Source organism: Glycine max, chromosome 19 (genome assembly GCF_000004515.6).
Source record: "Glycine max cultivar Williams 82 chromosome 19, Glycine_max_v4.0, whole genome shotgun sequence".
NCBI classification, from domain to species: Eukaryota; Viridiplantae; Streptophyta; class Magnoliopsida; order Fabales; family Fabaceae; genus Glycine; species Glycine max.
This window is the reverse complement of record NC_038255.2, coordinates 14,410,587-14,421,233: the sequence shown is the minus strand read 5'-3', so window position 1 is coordinate 14,421,233 and position 10,647 is coordinate 14,410,587. Positions and strand designations below refer to the sequence as shown.

The window sequence follows — 10,647 nt, the reverse complement described above, 5'->3', positions numbered from 1 at the left end:
TCTGAAACTTCGTGGTTAATTGCTTTAAATTCAAAACCCTCTTTTTTATTTCTGTTTCTTCTTTTTGTAAACTACTTTTATACACTATTAATGCATGAACTCAAAAATTAAGCCAAAAATGTTTAACTTCAAAAAACTTAGATTCAAATGCAGAATTTTATCATACTGACAGGGTGCATTCGGTTGCATATGTACTGATACGAATTAGATGCACCCATAACCTCCCAATCCAAATACTTTCTATTTAAAAATGTGGGTGCATTTAATTAGTTCATGAAGAAAATGTACTGCATTCTTGAAACAAAAATGATCAAGTCATTCTCTTTTTGCTTTTGTAAATGCCTTTTTAGAATTGGGTGGTTGCTAATTTTCTATGACAATGAATCAAAATTTGGTCTATTTAGACCACTATCATGGTACATGAGTTGAATTTGAAGTTTGAACATTGTAGGAATTGAATTTTGAATTCAAGCTACTATGAGTGTTGGCTAAAATTTGAGATCGCATCCATATCTTTTACAAAATATCTTATCAGTTGCTTGTTTAATTGTTTGAAACTCTTGAGTTCACCATGATGAAAATATGATGATAAATTTGGCCCCTTTTTTTTAACTCTGGTCATTTTTTGTCAGCACAAATGCTTTTTACGAGTAAAGCTAGCAACAGTCAAACTAGTTATTAGTGGAATGTGGAAACCAACTGGGATAGCTGTAGCTCGTTAACCAACCATTTTCAGTTGAATCATTAAATCATTTCTTTGTTAAGTAGGCAATGGAAAACATGTCTGTTTTGCACCACACAATGTATGTCATGTTATTTGGGCTGGTATAAATTATTTAATCTATTTAGAAAAGAGATTTTACTGTTGGAGTTCTTCTTGCTTTTCTTCTTATTCTATCATTAAGCTATGTCAACTTTATGCCGAGTTGATTGATGTAGTCTTTGTTTTTTTTATTCCGAATGTCCTGTTACATTTCGAGTATTATGCCAACACTACTAATTCTATCTTCGCTAGCTGAGTATAGGTATTTTGAGTAATTAATTAAACTATTTCCTAGAATCCGTAGGTCTGATTCCACTAAAATATTTATGAAATGCACAAAATCCTTGTTAAATTAAACACCCCTTAGCATTACTCATAAATTACACAGTCCTGATTTTTCTAAATAAAAAAACACACTAAAGCAAGGAAAATTGCAACCTAATCCCATTAATTTAGCACTATGAGATTATATGCACGTTTGTGTGTGTGACAGAGATCCACTTCTTTTGGTCAAAATATGGAAAGAAGTCTTCATGACTTGTATCATTTTAAACAGTAAGCATATTAACTAAGTGCACTGAAACAAACAAGTACTTTTTTTATATATGTGACTACCAAGTTCTCTGATTTGTCCTTCAAACTTTATGTGCCTTTTCTATATCCTTTCTCTGTTGTTTCCATGCGTCATAATTATCACAGACCATTATTTATATGTCATCTTTTAAACGAGTCGGTCATTATCGAGTTTTTATTATGCTGAATCCTTTGAATTTGATATTATTTTGTTTTTATTTTTCATTTTTTTAAACGAGAAAACCATAAACTGTTTAATATAAGATTTATGATGATATCAATGGAAAAGAACTCAATTAGAAAAGTGGAGTGGTTTCTAGTTTTTCTTGTAGGTTATAGGAAGATTAAAAAATACAAACACATTAGTGATAATTAGTATTTTCTAATCCCCAAGTATGATTCACACAAATTTTCTTATGGACCATTGACAGTTGGATTGATGGATATAGAAACACAACTTTCAATTAATCAAGTTACCTCACAAAGTGAAGCTGCAGATGAGGAAACAAAGTTTAGCACAAACAACATTAATGGGCAAAGATGTATCACCCCATGTTGTGTAGACAATCCTATGGGCCATCTTGAAACAAATAGACAGCTAGATCATACTGAGATTACAAGAAATGATCTTATTTGTGTAAGTGATGTTTCTGTCTTTCTGATTTTAATTAGCTCAGACACAGTAATAGATGGACTTTCAAACAATTCACAATTCTCACCAGATAGAATTGTTGTTAGCCACTCAAAGAAGAAACTTATCGTCCTTGATGTGAATGGACTGTTTGCTGATATTGTTAGTTATACAAGACATGGATGGGAACAAAATTCAGATTTTTGGTCAAAAGGAGAAAAAGGTGTCAATGTCATGGTCAAATATCATGTTTCCTCATTTCATAGATTTCATATCTTGATCTAGGTTGAATTTAACAATAGTTACTTTTGCAGTTCATAAAAGGCCCTTTTGCTATGATTTTAACGATGATACAAGACATAGATGGGAACAAAATTCAGATTTTTGGTCTAAAGGGAAAAAAGGTGTCATGGTCAAATATCATGTTTTCTCATTTCAAAGATTTCGTATCTTGATCTAGGTTGAATTTAACTGAAGTTACTTTTGCATTTTTGCAGTTCATAAGAGGCCCTTTTGTGACGATTTTCTATAGTTTTGCTTTGACAGATTTCATGTGGGAGTTTGGTCATCTAGAATCAAGTATTTGTCAATCTCTACAACTGATTTTATCTCATTGCACTTGTTTATTAGTTTGAATTAGGTTTAAAATGATTGATTTGCATTTCATCATTAGAAAAGTGAGCTTCATATATTTATTGTTGTGCCTCATTGGCAGGAGGAATCTGGATGAAGTGATCGAAATTCTTATGGGGATTCCTGCATCCAAACTGCTCTTTTGTTGGGTAGTCTATTCTACATCCTCTGTAGTTTATAGTATAATTTTTAAGGACTTTTGGTTAGGTATATTAATATATAAGTCTTCTATGAATAACTTTTAGGGGCTTTTGGTTAGGATCCATCTATCTAGACTCTATTAAGTATTAACATTTTTACTCTAAATGGCCTTTTTGTTTTCTGTAGGCCTGATGGTGAGTGGTTATTGATTTTGAATGATGGGAAATTTTGGTGACCAACAAAACATTGCAATATTGCATCACCTATTTAATTTTTCTTGATTAACATCTCATGTGTTTTTAATACAAATTGTTATACTTTTTTGCTTCATAACTGGCTTTTAAGTCTTCTCTTCTATAGGATTTTCCATATCATAAGTTGTATGTGTTTTATTATAATTACCAAATAGAAGCAACCTTCTAATTGTAGTGGTCATTAGTTTTAATTGTGTGTGTGTTCGTGCATATATGAGGACCCAGGCTTATAGACAAAAAGGAATTGGATTGATGTTATAAACTATAATTTCAACATTCTAGTAAAATAGTTTGTTGTTCAAACCATTATAACATGCAAATGGTTACAGTTAATTCACTCCTACTTGGAATTTCTCTAGACGATATTAATCTATCATTACTAGAAAAATACATTTTAGCAACTGAATTTAGTGACCGAAGTTTCTAGTCGCTGTTAGCGACCGAAAATAGCGACTAAGTAGTTTCTGACGTCATTTGTGTCCAAAAATGCAACTGAAATAAATCATGGTGGCTAATTTGCGTCAACAACTGAATTATCGATTGAAATGCAGGGTCACCAAGATCTTGGGTCACTATATATGTATAAATACAAAAGTATTATAGCGACTGAATTAGCGACCAAAGTACACTTGAAAATAGCAACTGACATGATTTGGTCGCTATATTATGATTGTAGCGACGGAAATTGGTGGTCACTATAATTGTAAATATTATTAGATTAGCGACTGAATTAGCGGCCAATTTCATTTTTTAAAAAATGACGCTAAAATTTTAATTTTTTATAAATGATGATAAATATATGATATACTTAAATATATTTTACACTTGAAAATTATTGAAATTAATATACTAGTAATATTTTTAAACTAGCAAACTAATATTTTACAATAGTTTATAAATCATAATAAATATATAATATTTTTAACAAATACTCATGTTGTTTACATTTTTTTTTTGTGAGGTGAAAATAATACATATCTTACAAAGTGATATATATATATATATATATATATATATATATATATATAGAAAGAATGTGAAAATTTATTAATGAAAGAAAAACTTACAAAGAGTTTTCAGAGCTTCTCTCTCTATCTGTGACTAAAAACTATCTATCTGAAAAAGGTGCCTCACAATGGAATTGAGGACTCCTTTTATAGACCATAAATTGAACTATAGCTATAGTATAGGTTACATGACTGGAACTATTACTACAGAAACGATATTGTTGAATTAATCATCATTTAATGCGATACCAAAACAGTCGTTCTCATTTTGGTAGAATACATAATCATTATCTGAAGAATTGGTGTCTTCTTTCTTTGAGGAAGAACCCTCTTCTTTGTCTTGCTGAAGCAATTGTAAAGTTGCTTTCAAGTTTTTGGTCAGATGCTCTTTGGAGCTGGAGCTGGAGCCGGCTAGGAAGGCTGCTAATTGAGACTTCTGGTTGAGAAACAGCGAAGTCTCGGGATCAGCTACTTTCAGTAACTCCGAATGGGATTTGAACCAAAGTTTTACTTGGTCTGATTAAACTTTGGATGTGTCAAATTGATTGCACCACTTGACAAAAGCATGTTGCTAAAGTGATGGGAATTGCTTGTTGCTCTCAGTCTTACTATACCTATATTGCCAAGAGAAAATCCAAGACAAAGCAAAACTGGAAAAATATTTTAAGTCTGCTGGAATTCGTGATTCCTGAGAATTAAACATTTTAGTGAATTGTGCAAATCTTTGTTGAACTTGCTCCGGAAAAATTTCAGGTATTGGACCAAAAAAGTCCCACCTCTAGAGAAACCAATTTGGGAAATTATAGGCCATGCTGGTCTTGAAATAAACAAGCCATGAATGCTTAATTTTATTGTTTTGGTGCCAAAATACATTGGTCCAAGCATCCACATAATCCCAGTAAGTATAACCTCGTGGGTCAAATGGAACTGAGAATTTTTTGACTTCATTAAGATTTGGACCAAATTGTCTTGGTTGTAAAATTTTTAGGATTTGGATTATTGAATGGGTGTTTAATGATGGATCTTTTGGGTCTTTGAAGTGTTTGATGGACATTGAGTTTGACTCTATCAAAATGAACTCATAGAAAGTTCTAGTTTTGTTGATTGTAGTTGGTTTGAAATGAAATCCGGAAGGAAATGCCTTAGCTATGGCTTTAAAGAGATTTTTGTCCCAATACTCTGGCTCCATCTGCAAAACAGTTGAAAATTTGTTTTTATATACATAACTATTAGTTGTTTTTGGGCCTGGTGTTGCCTTTTGGGATAAAGTTTCTTTTGGATGATTAGAAATAGTTTTGGATTCTTTGGTTCTTTGAATAAGAGTTTGTACATCAATTTCAAAAACGTCATCTGATTCTGAGGCAATGTCTGCCCACGTTTTCTTTGGAAGTTTGGTCAGACCAATTTCTTGAAGGGCCAAAAGTTTTTGTATTGGGAAGGCATAGTTAGCCTTGGTTTGTTTTAATGTTGGGTTTTTTTTTGGGAGTTCCTGAGTGGATGACTCAGGTTTAATTGAAACTATTTGGGTCAATGACCCTTCTATTTTAGGTTTCTGGGTAGATGACCCAGCCTGGGTTGGTGACCCAAATGATGATGGTGAACTCTTTTTTGGGAGATGGCTCTGGTAGAGTTAGTTTGAATCCTTTTCCTGTACTTCTTCCTCCCCTTAGGGAGGTGCTGGATGCCCTAGGTGGCATGGGAATTTCTCTGTAAGAATTCACGGGTAAGATAGTCAGGTAGAGAGTTTGAAGTGCCCTTGATATACTCTATTTCAAAATCAAAAGCACTTAAAATTGCTTGCCATCTTGCAAAAATTTGCTTTGAGGCAAGATTTTTTAAATCCTTTTGTTGAATATCTTTAACTGACTTACAGTCAACCCAGATTAAAAACTTTTGATTTAATAAATCAGACTGAAATTTGGAAATGCACAAAACGATTGCTAAAACTTCTTTTTTAATAGTTAAATATTTTAATTGTGCAAAATTCCAATGTTTTGATGTGTATTGAATAACATTTTCTTGGGTATTGACTCTTTGTTTACCACCATAACCTATGTCAGATGCATACACATGACCACCATAGGAGGTCATGTGTGTGCATTTTTTGAACTTTGATCATTTGAAAATTAAACTTTAGATTTCAGAGCTCTTTTAGAGCACAACATTTCGTGCTTTTCTCTTCCTCTCCCTTCATTCATCTTTTTCTTCCTCCAAGCTCTTATCCATGGCCTCCTATGGTGGTGAGCTTCTTCTAGACTCATCTTCTCCTTGAAGTGGCTCTCTCTTCCTTCTCCATTCCGCTGCCAATCATCTTCCAAGAAGCAAAGGAATCCATTAATGAAGAAGATCCTAGGCCTACAAGCTCCGATGGAGCTTACATCATTAATGTCTTTGACAACTTGGGTATGAATATCAGACCAAGGAGGAGTATTTTTTCTTAACCTATCATGTAATGGTTTGACAATATTATTTAAATATGGTACAAATTCTCCAACATAATTTAAACAACCAAGGAATCTTTGTAATTGGGTTTTATTTAAGATTTGGTTAGGGAATTTGCTAGCGAGCTCAATTGACCTATTGATGTGCCATCATTTTCTTCTATTTTCTAAACCCTTTTTGCACCATTTTAATTATTGATTGGTCTTAATTGTCAATTAATTAGGCAGTTTTATTATTTGGGCTCATTTAGCTAATTTGATGTTTTTAATATAATTTCAGGAATTAATGAAACATTGGGCTTAATCCGGATTTTGGTTGTGGACTTGAAGAGGGCAAATAAAGCAACGCTTACCTTAGTTAATTTCTAATTAGGAAATTTCGCAATTTTATTTTATGTTGTTCAGTGTTTATTTCGTTTTGGGCCAGAGTATTGTAATAGGGCCCAGTGACTTTGAGTGACTCTTTTTAAATAGCTACCTTGGGATTCGTGCAGGGTATTCTGTTATGTTATTTTCATTATTCAGAGCTTTGGTTTTAGGTTTTCACGTTTTTATGTTCCCTTGTTACGGTTTTCGTTCTTAATGCAAATTTCCGTTTTCTACTTCTAATTACGAGTTCATTCTTGCTTCTTCTTCTACTTTCATTTACGTTTCTGTCTCATTTACGTTTCTGTTCATTTACGTTTCTGCTTCATGTTTCATTTGCGTTTTCTGCTTGAATCCATGGAAGGCTAGATTTTCTGGTGTTGTTTCCTTTTGAGGACGAAGCCCAACTCTCTTTGAGGTTTCGCTTGTAATGTGGTTCCCTAGCAGTTCTCCCTTCACCAGTTATCCCAAATTCGTGAATATTAATCAGTGCACGCTTCGTGTTCGATTAATTGCCTCTGAGCCTCACTTGCATTCATGCTTAATGGACGAAGGGCTAACTGGTGTATGTGGTGCCTAATCACGTACTGACAACCCTAAGTTGATTTTCGCTTAGTAAATTGAAATAGGATTGGATTAAGTGGTTGACTGTTAGGGACGAATTCTCCATAACCCAGGATAAGAGAATGGCTTCTGAATCAAAGGAAACAACCCGTTTTTAATATTGGTAGTTTCGTATTCTAGTTTACTTGTTCTGCTCTTTAATCACAAAACAAACAAACCCCCCCCCAATCGTTCTGTTACTGCAAGTATATTATGAACAATTGGTGTGTCACTGCTCGTTGGGAAACGACCTAGGATCACTTCCTAGTTACTGCATTTTCATGTTTATTTGATTCGGGTACGACCTCGATCAAATTTGGCGCCGTTGCCGGGGAGCAGTGTCCAAAGGTTCATAATAGCTAGCAAGTGTTGTGTGTTTAATCCCTTCGTGTTTTATGTTTAATTGTTAGTATTGTGTTAGTATGTGTGTTAGTGTTGTTTAGTGTCCTGGTATTTTGTTTAGTGTGTGTTCTGTTTTAGTTTTCCCATTAAGCGTTTCCCTTGTTTCAGTCTTGGGTGTTTTGCTGTGAATAGTGTTTTGCGACGGACTTAGCGACCACTTTTGCTTGCGGCAAAACAGAGTAGTAGTAGAAATCAATTAGAGACGGATTTTAGCGACCACCCATGCTGAATTATTTGTGATTTTTTGTTTTAGTGGCTAGGGTTGTTATTTTTGGCTGAATTTTTTTGTGGTAACTTCTTTTAATCCATATTTTGTGGGAAAAATAGCTAGAGCCTTTAGTTTGGTCAGATTTGAAAGTTCCAAAAAACTAGCAAATTTTGTGTTTGTCAAAACTTCAAACGGCCATAACTTTTGCTCCGGTTATCAGAATCACAATTATTATATATGCATTTGGGGTAGAAAAAAATTTCCTATGGCCGGCTGAGGTCTCCATCGTCCAAAAAAAAGAGATTCTGTCAAAAGTTTTTTATTTTTCAAGTTTTATTCACTTATTTTTCTTAACCCACCAATTTTAGCTTTCATAGTTAGACTTTGAATTTTTGTCTGAAATTTTTTATGCTATCTTCTCATCATTTTATAAGGTTGCTCACAAAATTTCAAGTCATTTGGATATCATTTGAGGGTAGCTGTAGTTCAAACCTGCACCTTTATTTACATGACAAGGCAACTAGTTGTGCATGCTGAATGTAGTGTATGACTAGAGGCAATCCATCTGACTTACAACCCTTTGACCCTGAGATAGATAGGACATTTCATAGATTAGTTAGGCATCCTTTTATACCTTTTGATCATCCTGAGCATTCCATTACTGGTGAATCTGCGCATTCTGTTATTGGTGATTTTGAACATCCTGATCATTATAATTTTGAGCATTCTGATTCTGAGCATTCTGATTTTGCACATTCTGAGAACATGGCACAACCTCCACCCCGTGAGAGGACTCTAAGGGAAATGGCTGCACCTGATTTCACCTACGAAAGCTTGTGCATCCAATACCCTGATGAGGATGTCCCATATGTTCTTAAAACTGGACTGATTCATTTGCTTCCAAAGTTTCATGGCCTTGCAGGTGAAGACCCGCACAAACATTTGAAGGAATTTCATATTGTCTGCTCCACCATGAAACCCCCCAGATGTCCAGGAGGATCACATATTTCTGAAGGCTTTTCCTCATTCTTTGGAGGGAGTGGCAAAGGAGTGGCTGTATTACCTTGCTCCAAGGTCCATCACGAGCTGGGATGACCTTAAGAGAGTATTCTTAGAAAAAAATTTCCCTGTTTCCAGGACCACAACCATCAGGAAAGATATCTCAGGTATTAGACAACTCAGTGGAGAGAGCCTGTATGAGTACTGGGAGCGATTTAAAAAATTATGTGCCAGTTGCCCTCACCATCAGATTTCGGAGCAGCTTCTTCTCCAATATTTTTATGAAGGACTCAGTAATATGGAGAGAAGTATGATAGATGCTGCCAGTGGTGGAGCCCTTGGAGACATGACTCCTGCTGAAACCAGAAATTTAATTGAGAAGATGGCTTCCAACTCCCAACAGTTTAGCGCCAGAAATGATGCCATAGTCATTAGAGGAGTGCATGAGGTAGCTACAAACTCAGCTGCATCATCTGAGACTAAGAAGCTTGAAGGCAAACTGGATGCATTGGTTAACTTGGTAACCCAGCTGGCCTTGAATCAGAAATCTGTACCTGTTGCAAGGGTTTGTGGTTTGTGCTCCTCTGTTGACCACCATACAGACCTTTGCCCTTCCATGCAGCAACCTGGAGCAATCGAGCAGCCTGAAGCCTATGCTGCAAATATTTACAATAGACCTCCTCAACCTCAGCAGCAAAATCAACCACAGCAGAACAACTATGACCTCTCCAGCAACAGATACAACCCTGGATGGAGGAATCACCCTAACCTCAGATGGTCCAGCCCTCAACAACAACAACAGCAGCCTGCTCCTTCCTTCCAAAATGTTGCTGGCCCGAGCAGACCATACATTCCTCCACCAATCCAACAACAGCAACAACCCCAGAAACAACCAACAGTTGAGGCCCCTCCACAACCTTCCCTCGAAGAACTTGTGAGGCAAATGACTATGCAGAACATGCAGTTTCAGCAAGAGACCAGAGCCTCCATTCAGAGCTTAACCAATCAGATGGGACAATTGGCTACCCAATTGAATCAACAACAGTCCCAGAATTCTGACAAGTTGCCTTCTCAAGCTGTCCAAAATCCCAAAAATGTCAGTGCCATTTCATTGAGGTCGGGAAAGCAGTGTCAAGGACCTCAACCCGTAGCACCTTCCTCATCTGCAAATGAACCTGCCAAACTTCACTCTACTCCAGAAAAAGGTGATGACAAAAATTTACCTAACAATTTCTGTGCAGGTGAATCTTCTTCCACAGGTAATTCTGATTTGTAGAAGTAGCACATTCCCCCTCTTCCATTCCCTCCAAGAGCAGTTTCCAACAAAAAAATGGAAGAGGCAGAGAAAGAGATCTTGGACACGTTTAGAAAAGTAGAGGTAAACATACCTCTGTTGGATGCAATAAAGCAAATTCCAAGATATGCCAAATTCTTGAAGGAGCTGTGCACTAATAAGCGGAAGCTTAAAGGAAGTGAACGGATTAGCATGGGCAGAAATGTCTCCGCATTGATTGGTAAATCTGTTCCTCAAATTCCTGAAAAATGCAAAGATCCAGGTACATTCAGCATACCTTGTATTATAGGGAATAGTAAGTTTGACAATGCCATGCTAGATTTAGGAGCCTC

General features: G+C 35.6%; 1 non-coding gene across 1 annotated transcript; it reads right to left on the bottom strand.

Annotated features, from left to right (window-relative positions):
- Positions 1-9,166: 9,166 nt before the first annotated feature.
- Positions 9,167-9,273, bottom strand: LOC121174227 (small nucleolar RNA R71). Its single transcript, XR_005890123.1, has one exon. It is a non-coding gene; the product is annotated as a small nucleolar RNA R71 (small nucleolar RNA).
- Positions 9,274-10,647: the final 1,374 nt, after the last annotated feature.